Source organism: Arachis ipaensis, chromosome B10, assembly GCF_000816755.2.
Source record: "Arachis ipaensis cultivar K30076 chromosome B10, Araip1.1, whole genome shotgun sequence".
Lineage (NCBI taxonomy): Eukaryota > Viridiplantae > Streptophyta > Magnoliopsida > Fabales > Fabaceae > Arachis > Arachis ipaensis.
In genome coordinates, this window is record NC_029794.2 from 78233415 (window position 1) to 78248311 (window position 14897).

Here is a 14897-nt window from a genome sequence, read left to right on the forward strand (position 1 = left end):
AGGGCTTCTTGGATCTTTTATATTTTACCATTTTCTAACATTTCATATTATTCTCTACAGTACGAGCAACTAAACCTCCTAGGTTAAGGTTAGGAGTTCTGCTGATTCCTATGAATTAATACAATTATTTTTCTATTCTAATAAATGTGTGATTCTATTCTATGATGCATTGTCGTTCTCCATCCTTTTGAATCTCAATTCTACATGAGTTTCTTATGAGTCCTGACCTGGATAGTATTGAGCTATGACTTGAGGATGCATCACAGGTTCCAACAGAATTATCTGGATTAATCGGGGTATGTGTGAAAGAGTAGAACCGTCAGTTAAGAATTTCTTCTCGGAAAAGAGAAATAACCTCGTTGCAAGTACCAAACCGACAAGTAATACTCAATCAAAGTTTAATTTGTTTGTCACGAGTGCAAACCATTAAAAATATCAAGAGTATTAGATCTCAGATTATCTCTCAAAGAAATTGCAGTGAGGTATGCACATTATTGGTTATGGTCTCCAAGGGGTGGTTTCCAAATAAGGGGGCAAAAAAATAAAGTACGCAACTAAAATAAAGCAAGTAATAAAAAAAAAGACATTCATGGCAAGGATTGAGAATATAAGCTTTCTATCCAAGTCATTAATTATCATACAATGATTAACAAGAGCTAATCCTATTTAGTCATCTCCAACATATGAAGAAGGTATAATGTTATCTTCACTTGAGAGAAAGTAAAATAAGACTAGTTAATCTCAATCCAAAAGTCCTAATCAACTCACTAATTGAATTAGCAAGAGATTAGAGTTAATGGAAACAATATTAATTAACAACTCTAGATCACCAACATAAGTTGGGTATTAATGACTCAAGATTGCCTAATTTCTCTTTCCAAGCCAATAATGCTCAAAAAGCTTCTCTAAACCTAAGCCAAGCATTTTGTCAAACACTTGGAAGGCATAAAAGAAAATCATCATAAAATTACCAGAATAGTAAAATCTATAACTACCCAATACAAGAAATTAACAATAGCAACTCAATTAATCATCAAAGAGACATAAAACATGAATTGCATTAAAAGGAAATAAAAATTAACATGAGTATTCATAAACTAAAAAGAGGTACAAAAGAGAAATTAACAAGAGGAACTAAGGAATCTAAAGCAAATCAACAAGGAAAAATAAAGGAGACTAAATCAAAACAAGTAAATAAACCAAATTTAAGATGAAAATAAACTAAGAACCCTAATTTCAAGAGAGAAGAGGGAGCTTCTCTCTCTAGAACTAACCTAAGGCATGCTTCCTAACCTAACTAATTGCTCCCCCTTTGACTCATCTTGAATTCTGCATGAAATAGCCTCAGAAATGAGTTAGATTTAGGCCTGGGAAGCCCAGAAATCGCCCCCAACGAATTCACTTTAATTGAGGTCATGTGATCAGCGTCACGCGTGCACGTGGACGATGCGTGCACGTCGCTGGCAAATTTCCTCCTCACGTGTACACGTGGGTGACGCGTGCGCGTGGGCTTGAATTCTCCAAATGCTTATTTCTTCATGAATTCTCCACTTTGCAAGCTTTTCTCTTCACTTCTTCCATCCAATCCTTGCCTTATGGATCTGAAATCACTCAACAAACATATCAAGGCATCGAATGGAATTAAAGTGAATTAAAATTAGCAATTTAAAGGCCTAAAAATCCTGTTTTAACTCTTAAGCACAAATTTAAGGAGAATTACGAAATCATGCTATTTTATTGAATAAATATGAGATAAGTTGATAAAATCCCCTAAATTAAGCACAAGATAAACCACAAAATTGGGGTTTATCAAACCTCTCCACACTTAAACCAAACATGTCCTCATGCTAAACTCAAGAAAGAGACAAAGAGTATCACATTTATTCAATGCAAACTATCTAAATGCAACCTATCTACATCCAATCTATCTATATGCATTCTATCTAAATACATGCAATTACTTGGTCAAAATAAATCAACTTCCAAGAATGCATATATGAACATGAGGGCTAAAGGTATTAACAACCAAGTCAAATCCACAATTGAATTGAGTTATTAAAAAGAGTTTACAAACTTGCAAGAAAACTGATGATCATAGGTGAAAATATGTAATTGAGCAATCGAACCCTCACTGGATGTGTATCCGCTCTAGTCGCTCAAGTGTATAGGGTTGATTCACTCAATTCTCCCCTAATCATGCTTTCCAAGATTTCCTTTTCATCTAACAATCAACAATTATTTTATGCATGCATACAAATATCACGAGCACTTATCCATGGGTTGTAATGAGGCTGGGGTCAAGGTAGGATTGTATATAGTCAAGTGGACTAGAATTTGAATTTTTGATTAACTTAAACTTCCCACCTAACCTACAACCTATACAATTCAAAAAGCAAACCTAACTACCCATTCTTTACTTTTTCACACACTCATGCATTCTCCTTTTGATCACAACCCATATGCATTGATTTTTATTGAACTTCACCTTGGGGCATTTTGTCCACTTTTTATTCCTTTTTCTTTTTTTATTTTTCAATATTTTTTTCTTTTATTTTTCTTAGATGAATTATATACAAAGGTACCAATGCATATGGTTGAAACATAATTAATACATGAGTATGTACCCAATTACCAAAATTTTCAATAAAACTACAAAATACACTTTTATCTCACCCAATGTTCCCAAACTTTCCAAACTTAAATAATAAGCACTCTCACTAGCCTAAGCTAATAAAAGATCCAAACAACATTTATTGTTTTTCTCTTTAAGGCTTATAATGTGCTAAAATTAAGAATAAAAGGGGTTTAGCATAGGCTCAAAATTGGCTAACAATGGAAGGTAAAGGGTAGGCTATTTAGGTAAGTGAGATATTTGAAACGATGGCCTCAATCATATAAGTGCATTCATACACAAAATAATGGACATAAAGAATCAAACAAATCAAAGATTACAATCATAGAAAGAGAATAATACACACAAGAATGAAAATAAGTGGTTATATGATGTAACCACATAATTAGGCTCAAAACTCACATGCTCATGTGTTCTTGGCTCAAAAACATGTTTCACAATATATAATTCAAGCAAGTTCTAAAAAAAATATTTCAATCAGGTGCCCTATAGATAAAATCCTTGGAAAATTTTATTATTTTGACTAAGCTTATTATATATGTATATGCAAACTAAGGAAATGCAACAAAAATTCCAAAAAGACCTAAAAAAGAAATGCAAAAGTGTTGGGATTAGAAATTTGTCACCCAAAAGCACCGATTCAGTCGGACGACCTCCCCGCACTTAAAGTTTGCACCGTCCTCGGTGCATTCAGAGATGAGCAAGGGGGTAGGGGGACTTTCTGGATTGCCACCTTCAGCTGGTGGATTAATCGGCTGCTGCGTGTTCTTCCTCCCGCTTCCATTTTAGCTTATGATGACTCACCCATGAAAAATAGAAATTATCACAGTAAGATGAGAAAATGCAAAAGCAAGGTAGTGTAAATTGTTGGAATGAGGTGAATCACTAGAATGAAGTGAGTGAATTAGTGTGACATTAATGAAAATGGTGTGTGAGTTCTAAGTTGCATACATTTTAGAACACACGCACTGATATTAAAAGTTATGTCACAATTACACAAAGAAAGTATGCACTTCACTCATTCTAGTGTGCTTGAAATACTCCAAAGTAACTTGTAAGTTAAGATAAGCAAACAAGTGATAAAGAAGCATGAAAGCACTCAAGCAAATAATCAACCAATTGTGAATTGGATAATGAATGGACATTGATTGATGTGTAAGTAAACTTAGTGAACCAAATGAAATATAGAGCTCACACATCAAACAATGACACATATTGAAGTTGTTGCAACACCTAAGTGACATAGAAGTTGAAGACATGGGTGCTATGGAACTTAGCACAAAGAAAATAGAAGTGAAAATTAATCACATAGCAAGTTTGGTCCACAAAGCTTAGAAGAATAAAAAATATGTCACTAGGTAAGCTTTCGATCCAATTCCGTAATTCTAAAATCTCAATGCATGAAATAGGTGATGTAAATAAGGGTCAATCATAAACAAGAATCACCTAACAAAAAATGAATTGATAATACACAGTTACCTAACAATGGATGATAAATGCATGGTGGCCAAAACATGCAATTCAAAAGATTTAGGATACTTGAGAGCAATGTCATACACTTGGTATTCAAAAACGTTGAGCATGTAAAGTTCAAAACTAAGTAACAACTTGTAACCTCAATAAAGAAATCCAACAATGAAAATTAACAACAACGATGTTAAACTAACATCCTATCAGTAATCAGCAGCAATAAACAGTAAACAAGATTAATAATCCAACACTTATAATAAAAAACAGAAAAATAAACATAAATCAAACTAACTAACTAACTAACTAAAAGAAATGGTGATAGATGTTGATTGGTAGTGTTGGATGTTGGTTGAAGAAGGGAAAGAAAAGAAAAGAAGAGAGAAGAAGGAAAGAAATGGAAAGATGAGAAGAAAAGAAGGTGGGTGAAACAGGACAGTGAGTCACGCGTACGCTTGAATGGCGGCAATGAGGTCCGACGCGTATGCATTATTGATGAGCACGCGTGATAGTGTAAAGAAATAGATGACGCGTACGTGTGGGTCAAAATTGTGCTAGAGGCACAATTTTAGCACAATACACACGCAACTCTCTGGTTTTTGTATTGGGCATGAAAATTTTGGTGGTCACGCGTATGCGTGGGCGAAGCGTACGTGTGAGGGGTTGAAAACTTGGGGGTCACGTGTACGCGTGGGTGACACGTACGCGTGGCTGGGTGCTCTATTTTTCAAAATTTTCCAATTTCTTGCACCAAACCAAGCATTCCAAACCTCCAAAGAGCTACCAAAATACCATAATACCTTATTTAACAGACTAGACTACTAATTAAATTCAACAAACCAAAATAAACATCAAATTAAACTAATTTTACCAATATTTACAAAAAAGAAAAATGAAAGGATGTTACCATAGTGGGGTGTCTCCCACCTAGCACTTTTTTTTATTGTCCTTAGGTTGGACTTATGGGGAGCTCTCATCAAGGTGGCTTGTGCTTGAATCCATCCTTGAACATCCACCAATGCTTGGACTTCCAATAAACTCCATCATTCGAAATTAATATCTCCAAGCTTTGATGGAGTTCTTCACAAACCATGAGCTAACAAAATTGATTCTCTTTGTGTGATCCGGAATCCCATACTTTGTTTTTCACACCCGTCTTCAAGTTGATCATCATGATTCCATCCGGGTGGTAGGCGAGCCGAGTTCTCAATGAAGCCTCCAAATAACTTCCTAAACCCAAGCAATCAAGCTCTACACCAAACCTTGCCATCAAACTTTAAACATGCAACCATCGTGAATCTCGAGTGATGTTTCCAACCAATAACCATCTCCTTTTGGCTCTTTAAGCCATAAAGAGCTCTAAGTTGACCATCCATCTCAAGCAAACCATATTCAAGTGGGATAATAAAGTTTAGAGATAAGAGATTTACACACTTGAAGGAAAAGATGGATGGTGATGGCTTAGGGAGAGGTGTCTCCAATGTCCTTGCAAGCTCTACTCCCTTGTGTTCTTCCTTGACAACTTCCACCTCCTTGCTAGCTTCTTCAATTTCAACCTCTTCCTCTTGGTAGCTTTCTTCCAGTACAATCTCTTCTTCATTGCTTACTAAGGGTATAGGAGGTTGTGCACGTTTTTCTATGACCTCAATTTCATGTCCAATGGAGGAGGATTCAATTGTGGATAAAAACTCATCAATGATTGAATCCATCTCTTGATCAACCTCTTCAACCTTTGAGGGCTCTATAATTCTATATTCCCATGGACTTTCAACATCTCCTAAATCTTCAACCACTCCTTCCAGCTCAAATGTCTCAACTTCCTCCCCTTGTTGCACTTCTTGTTTCAACTCCTCTTCTTCACCTTGAAGCTTTAAGTCCACTCCCTCACTATGCTCCTTGGTTGATCCTCCACATTCGTCAATAGGAGTACTTGGGATGCATGAGCTTAGGTGGGAGGCCATGTCATTAATGGCTTCTTCCATGGTTGCAACCACGACTTCTAGCTTCTTTAGCTCCCTTTGCTTCACTTCTTGCCTTTGGATATAAGAGCGAATATTGATAGGAAAAATTATTGTCAGTCTAGATTTTCTTCCCAAAGAAAGGAATTACTTCGTTATAAGCATAGCTCCAAACCAACAAACAACTCACGTCAAATTAAAATATGGTTTTGTCACGAATAACAAACCCCAAATAAGAATTAACCGAAGTATTTAGACTCCGGGTCGTCTCACGAGGAATTGCAATGAAGTGAATGATTATTGGCTATGAAGGGGTAAAAGGGGGTTTTGGGTTGATAAGAAAGGCACTAAAATAAATGACAAAAAAAGTAAATTAAGCAAGTAATTAAAGAGGACAAGTAAATAAGAGGAAGCAAATAATAAAGAGAGACATTCATGGTAAGAATTGAGATCATAGGCTTTCTATCCTAATCATACAATGATTAATTTGCCTTATTTAGTCAACTCCAACAAACGGAAGAAGGTATCATGTCATCTTCACATAGGGAGAATGTCAAACAAGACTAATTAATCATGTCACAATTATAAACAAGAATTTATCTCATTACGTCATCTCCAACATTGGAAGAAGATATAGGTTATCTTCCATGAGAGAAAGTCTAACAAGACTAGCTAATCTCAATCCAAAAGTCCTAATCAACTTACTAATTAAATTAGCAAAAGATTAGCGTCAATGGAAACAATATTAGCTAACAACTCTAGATCACCAACATGAGTTGGGTTCTCATGACTCAAGATTGCCTAATTACTCTTTCCAAGCCAAGAATGCTCAAAATCTACTATAAAGCCCAACCAAGCATTTTGTCAAACACTTGGTGGGTACAAATGGAAGGCATGGTAAAAATGCAAGAATAATAAAATCTAACAACTACCAATTGCAAAGAAAGTAAATCAACAACTTAATTCATCAATGAAATAAACATCAACATCAAATTGCATTAAATGTAAACTAAATCCAACATGAGTTCATTATCACAAAAGAGTGCAAAATGAGAAATTAACATGACAATTAAGAAAATCAAGATGTAGAAAAGAGAAATTATAGAAGAAACAAGATGAGATCAAGGAATTAAACATGGATCTATGGCAATTTAACCTAATCCTAACCAAATTCTAGAGAGAAGAGGGAGCTTCTTTCTCTAGAAACTAACCTACATGATTCTAAGTTACAAACAATTACTCCCCCCTTTGCCCAAGCTTGAATTCTGCATGAAATAGCATTAGAAATGAGTTGGGTTGGGCCCAAAGTGCTTCAGAAATCGCTGGGGGCGATTTCACTTTAGTGGACCACGTGCTCAATCGGCGCGCACACGTACATGGCACATGAGCGCCCCTTAACGCGAAGCAATGATGAGTATTTTGGTGAAAAATAAATTTCTCCCAAAACACACAAATCTAACCGGCAAGTGTACCGGGTCGTATCAAGTAATAAAAACTCACGGGAGTGAGGTCGACTGGGCTTCCTTCCCTCTGTTTCTCTTTCCATAGCCTTCTTACTTTCCTCCATGACTTCCTTCTCTTTCAACACAGCATCCTTTTCATGGCTCTTTGGGTTCAGATTCCCCTTCTTCTCACCCAATTCAGCAAGGTTTTGAACCAGTTGTTCTATCTGCCTTTCAAGTCTTCTGAGTGAAGCCTCCTGGTTCTTGCTTATCATCTCTTGATGTTTCTTTATTTCTTCCCGCTCTATTACCATCATTTCTTGAATTTTTATGGACCTCTCCATCAGCATTTCTAGAATATAGATTCTTTGAAAGGTTGGAAGTGGTTGTGGCTGTGTTAATTGTGGTGGTTGATAAAGGTCATTTTGAACGAATGGTGAGGTAGGACGGGGTTGGAAGTGTGTGTGATTGTTGTTGTGGGGGTGTGTTTTAAGTTGATTTTTGAAGTTGGGCATCAAGCAACATATGGCAAATTTTATATCATTTTGAAGCCTCAGATGTTAGCTTTCCAACGCAATTGGAACCGCCTCATTTGGACTTCTGTAGCTCAAGTTATGGTCGATTGAGTGCCAAGAGGTCGGGCTTGACAGCTTTACGGTTCCTTCATTTCTTCATTAGTTCTCCCACTTTGCATGCTTTTCTCCTCACTTCTTCCGTCCAATACTTGTCTTATGAACCTGAAATCACCTAACAAACATATCAAGGCATCGAATGGAATTAAAGTGAATTAAAATCACCAATTTTAGGGCCTAAAAAGCATATTTTCACATTTAAGCATAATTCAAGGGAGAATTGCAAAACTCTGCTATTTCATTGAATAAATGTGGGAAAAGGTGATAAAATCCCCCAAATTAAGCACAAGATAAACCACAAAATTGGGGTTTATCAAATATCTCTTTGTTGTTCTTGCAAGAAGGTTTGGAGAGCTTCAACTATAGGAGGCGGTGGTGGAAGAGAGGGTTCATTGTTTGAGAAAAAGGGTTCATAATTGGAAGGTGGTTCATCTTGGTAAGGGTATGGAGATGGTGTATATTGAGGTGGTTCTTGGGAGTAACTGTGTTGGAATTGTTGTGGTTTTGTGTGTGGTTCACATGGATCATAAGGTGGTTGGTATGGTGGATAAGGATTAGGATCATATGGAGGTGTTTGGTGGTAGGGGGCTTGTAAGTATGGTGGTTCATAGGCATATGGTGATTATGGTTGACAACCACAATGAGGGTCACCACATCGATTAGATTGATATGCATTAGGAGTTGGATTATACCTATAAGAAACCGGCGGAGGTTGTTGCGACGAAGGGTGACCAATTCATTGAGGCTCCTCCCATCTTTGATTATTCCATCCTTGATGGATGTTGTCATTCTAGTTCTCATCTCCTACAACATAATTTGACCCAAACTCATAGCAACAGGGATGAGAATTCATAGTAGAAAAGGGAAAACAAATCCAAAAGCTAATAAGAGAACAAGAAAATAAACTCCTAAACCAAAACTAACAACAAACAAAGAGAAAATAATTCACAATATTCACATATGAAAAATAACCAATAACAAGCACACATTACAATTCCCTGGCAACGGTGCCAAAAACTTGAAAGAGTAGAACCGTCGGTTAAGAATTTCTTTTCGGAAAAAGAGAAATAACCTCGTTGCAAGTATAGTTCCAAACTGACAAGTAATACCCAATCAAAGTTTAATTTGTTTGTCACGAGTGCAAACCAATAAAAATACCGAGAGTATAAAATCTCGGGTCGTCTCTCAAAGGAATTGCAGTGAGGTATGCACATTATTGGTTACGGTCTCCAAGGGGTGGTTTGCAAATAAGGGGGCAAAAAAATAAAGTACGCAACTAAATAAAGAAAGTAATAAAAAAAAAGGACATTCATGGCAAGGATTGAGAATATAGGCTTTCTATCCTAGTCATTAATTATCATACAATGATTAACAGGAGCTAATCCTGTAACAACCCTAGTTTTTGAAAATCAAATGATTAGTTATTTGTGATTTATTTTATTTGTTGATAATTTTATTTTATGAAAATTATTTTGCTAAAGGTAATTAAATAGAATTTCTTGATAATTAATGAATTATGTTATTAATTTGAACTCCTAGAAAGGATTTTATTAAAAATGATTAGATTGATATTTATAAATACCTTAAGTTTAAGTCAATTAATATTTATGTACAATCTTTATTATAATTAGTTATCTTATAAATTGAAATTAAAGTTTTGAAGATAGAAAAATAATTAAAAGTTATATCATTTAATTTGAATAATTAATATTGAGTTTAAATTATACTTTATAAAATTTGATTAATATGTTCATTTTATATTTTAAATTAGAAATAATTGATTGAATTTAGCAATATGATGATAAATAATGTTCCTAAATATTTTTAATAGAGTATATTTGATTTTAAAATTACTCTACCCTTCAATTTTATCAAAATATCTATTCATATCTATCCATATTCTTTTATAAAATCCCTAATTTCTAAACCTAAATTCCCAAATTGAATCAGAAACCCTAATTCCTAAATTAAGAAACCCTAACCCTAAACCCTTTTGCCTCAGCCGCACCCACACCCCTCTTTCACCCTCTTCAGTGTAACACCCTCAGCCCCACTTAAACTCACACACGGACAAGAGAGGAAGAAGGAGAAGAGGACGGCGCCGACGGGTTGGGTGCAGCCATCGCTGTCGTTGCCACGTCTGAGGGAGAAAGAGATCAACAGAGAGTGTAGTTGCTGAGCCAGGATCGCTGCTGCTAAGGGCTTTGTCGCTGCCGTCCATGGAGCTTCGAGTAGCGCCGCTGTGCCTTCGTCGCGCCTCCATCGCCGTTTAAGTCAGACCATCGCGAAAGGAAATAGAGGAGGGAGACGAGCCCAAGCCAAGAGCAGGAGGAAGAAGACGTCCATGTGCCTCCCGTCGCCATCGCTGTTCGTGCTCTGTCGTCGCTAGCGTTTCATGGAGTCGCGTCGCCATCACTGAGTGATGGAGGAAGAAGACGCACGAGAAAAGCCGCTGTTGTTGGGTTGCTGATCTGCCACCACCGCGAGGGTTCTGTCAACGTCGTTCCAGTGCCATCGTTTGTGCCCTTCGTCGCCACCGCCGTGAGTAAGGTCTGCCGCTGGTACTAGTTGAAACGCCAAAGTTGCTGTTTTGATTCTAATGTAATTCGTCCTTGCCTCTACTCATTGTTGTCCTCTATTCTGCTTCTGCTTGTGATTTTCGTAGTTACAGGAGTCTCTGCCACCGTAGATACTGCCATTGGAGTCGCTAGGAACTAATTTCTAGAGATGCTCTTGATGATTCTGGTTCTGCTACGTAAGTTCCGAGCTACTGTGTTGTTGCTAAAGGAAGGGAACTCATAGGAAAAACGTCACCAAGGCTGCTGTTTGGTTTGATTGCGTTGTTAATGCGACTGATAAACCCATATTTTATGATATATTTTGTGCCTAATTTAAGTGATTTATTTAATCCTTCACTCACTTATTCATGTTAATTGCATGGTTTTACTTTCCCTTCCTTATTATGTGATATATGTGAAAAACATGTTTCCTATGCTTTAAAAGTAATTATTTTAATTTCCCTTTATTACCATTCGATGCCGTGATTCGTGTGTTGAGTAGTTTCAGATCTTCTAAGGCAGGAATGACTTAAAGGATGAAAAGAAAACATACAAAAATGGAAGGAAAGCACAAAATAGAGTTTTTGAAGAAACTGGCAGCGACGCGATTGCATGGACGACGCGGCCGCATGCCAGCGCGAAATGGCAGTGACGCGACCGCATGATTGACGCGACCGCGCGCCATAAGCGAAAGGCATATGACGCAGACGCATGATTGAAGCGACTGCGTGGCAAGGAAAACTCCAAATAACGCGACCGCGTGACCCATGCAGCTGCGTGACAGAGGCCACGCACCAGAAATTACAGAAAACACTCCCAGTAATTTCTGAAGCCCTTTTTGGCCCAAATCCAAGTCCAGAAGGCACAGATCAGAGGTTATGAAGTGGGGGAATGCATCCATTCAAAGGAGACTCTCCAATTAGTTATTATTCATGATTTAGATGTAGTTTTGAGGGAGAGGTTCTCTCCTCTTTCTTTTAGGATTTAGATTTAGGATTTTATTCGCTTTCAGGATTATCTCTTTCCATCAGGTTCAACATTCCTTTTTATTTATCTTTTCAATTTAATTTATGAATTCTTCTATGTTACAGATTACTCTTTTGAATTAATGTTATTTGAGGTATTTCAGTTTACAATTGTTTCTTTTATTTATATTACTGTTGCTTCCAATCTGAAGGCATTTTTATTCCGGTAGATTTACTTTTTCCCTTTTTGGTCTTGGTTAAGAAATCAGTAACTCAGGAGTTATCAAACTCAAACATGATTGATAATTGTTATCTTTGCTAATTGAATTGAACTTCAATAATCCCAATCTTTCCTTAGGGATTAACTAGGATTTGAATATCAAACTAATTAGTCACTTGAATTTTCTTTACTTTAAGTAAAGACTGACTGAGTGGAATTAAGATTCAATCTTCATCATCATTGATAAGGATAACTAGGATAGGACTTCTAATTTCTCATACCTTGCCAAAAGTTTATTTTACAGTTATTTATTTACTATACAGTCTTTGACCTATTTCAATTGCAATTTAAATTACTTGTTCCTCATCTTAAAAACCCCAATTTTCAATCTTCATAACCAATAATAAAAACATACTTCTCTGCAGTTCCTTGAGAAGACGACCCGAGGTTTAAATACTTCGGTTATGAATTTATTTAGGGGTTTGTTACTTGTGACAACCAAAACGTTTGTAAGAAAGGTTGATTGCTTGGTTTAGTAACTATACTTGCAACGAGAGTTTACTATAACTTCTAAACCATCAATCTTTAGTTTCTTTCAAAATGGCGCTGTTGCCGGGGAACTGCAATTGTGTGCTTTATTATTGGTTATTGTAAATACTTTTCTTTTACTTGTTTATTTGTCTTTATTTTCCCCTTTTATTTCCATTAGCTACTATGAATTCTCACCCCTCTCGCTTTGAGTTTGGTTCTAATATTGTTGAAAGGAGTGAAAGTTATAACAGGAACATGCATCAAGGTCAGAGCAATCAAAGATGGATGGAGCCAAGAGGATCTGATCAACCCTTTAGGCAACAACACCCTCCAAACAATGCATACCAAGCCAATAGACATGGTGGAAAACCTTGTAACTACCAACAAGTCCCACCCCATGCCTATAGACCATCCTCTCAACACAACTTCGAACCACCACACTCACAAGCTCCTTTTCACCATTCACCACCATATAACCCTCATTTACCCCGATTCCAATCCAATTACTCCCAAACACCACCACTCCCCAATGTACCACGTCCAAATCCAGCACCCCAAGAATCAGAGGTACGCCTCAAGGAAACAGTAGATCAACTTCAAACAACCCTTTATCAACTGGAGCAAGCAATAAGTCAATTATCTTCTAGACGTTCGAACATTCAAGGACCTCCCATAACTCCGTGTGGACAATCTAATGATGAGCATAGCATGAAGGAGATACTAGAAACTCCAGTGGACAGAACAGGGCATGACTTCGTACTGGAACAAGTAGAGGAAGCTGTCATTCTACAAGAAGAAGAGTTGGTTGAAGACCTAGGAGACGCTGAGCCTCCATGGGAATCCAGAGTTGTGGAGAATTCTGTCAAGGACGTTGCAATTGATGCTAAGGAGGATAGTACACATCCCCCAAGGCAAGTCTTTTATGAGGAACTAGACGGAATACTCCAAGAAGCAAGTTTCCTTGATGATGATAATCTCAAGTCAAGTTCTCCCAGTGATGAACTTGCATGAGCAAGTGAATTCTCTGAGATCGAAGAATCTTCCCCGAGTGAATACGAAGATGATGCGGAGGTAGATTTCTCTCAACCTCCCGTTTATGACTTCAGTGACGAGGAAGACATAGAAGGCTTTGGTCAGGACATGGATACAATTGAAGAAGTCTGCAAGGAAGTGAAGAAATTCACAGAAGAGCACAAGGGAGTAGAACTCAAAGAACCACTGGAAACACCTATCCCAAGGCCATTACCACCCAATACAAGCTTCGAGTGGGTACAATCCTTAACCTTTAGCTTTACTTTACCACTTGAATATGGTTTGCTTGAAACAGATGGCCAGCTTAGAGCTCTCTGCGACTTTAAGAGTAAGAGGGAAATGGCTCATGCTCAGAGCTGATGCACAAGGTTCAATAAGGTTCCACGCTTCAACTCAAAGTGCACGGATTGGCATCATGGTCAATCGAATGGATCTCGGAAAACGTTTGGTCACCTTAGTGAAAATCTACTTTCTACACCGCCCGGATGGAAAAATATAGATCAAGACAAAGGTGGATTTAAAAGCAAGGTTTGGGATCCTGGAATCCATTCTGACATTCGTCACCCCGGGAGCCTGACAATCTGCTTGAAGATACTCAGAAGCTTTACATGCCTAGTTTGGGACCCCGGAGCTTGTTGGCATTCCAAACATTGGTGGAGATTTCTGGATGAATTTAAGCGCAAGCCGCCATAACAGGAAGCTCATCCAATGTCCAACTTAAGGACTTTAACTAAAAGTGCTAGGTGGGAGACAACTCACCATGGTATGGTCATTTCTTTTTCAGTTTTATTTCGTGTTATTTATTTTTATTTTTATTTCCTTTTCAATTGAACCTGAATATTATTCATTCGCATTGCATACTGCATAGTTGCGTACCTGCATAAAAAAAAAGGGGATGCGCGACGTGACCGCATCATTCATGTGATTGCGTCAGTTGCGAAAAACACTTCCCACGCATCCGCGTCAGTCACGCGGCCGCGTGATCTGGAGATCGGCGTAAACATCCAACGTCCAGAAAGTTAGGCTGGAATCATGCGGCCGTTGTGCATTTCGCACAAAACGACCCACGCGGTCGCGTCCCTGACGCGATCGTGTCACTTGCACAACACCAATCCCACGCGACAGTATGGGCGACGCGATCGCGTCGCGTGGATTGCACAGCACCCCAAAGGAGACAGAGAGTTGCGCTGAAACTGTGCGTTTCGCATGATTTCCAGCGACGCGATCGCATGCCTCATGCGACCGCATCATTTACCCTTCTTCCATTCCATGCGATCGCATCACTCACGTGATTGCGTCAACCCCTAATCCACCCCATCCACGCGACCGCGTACTCCACACAATCGTGTGGATTCAAAATTATTAACCCCCTGTGACGTGAACCCTACCCATCGTGCCCCCCCAACCCTTTTCCTTCCTCTCCTCTCTGCAACCACCACCACTACCAACTCCCAGCCACA

At 38.0% G+C, this 14897-nt stretch overlaps 1 long non-coding RNA gene across 1 annotated transcript in view; it reads left to right on the forward strand.

The window, feature by feature from the left end:
* LOC110267732 overlaps positions 206-14897 on the forward strand; it is a 22079-nt gene continuing 7387 nt past the window's right edge. The window contains exons 1-2 of the long non-coding RNA XR_002355624.1: positions 206-219; positions 13355-13360. This is a non-coding gene — a long non-coding RNA (uncharacterized LOC110267732). The remainder of the gene's footprint in view (positions 220-13354; positions 13361-14897) is intronic.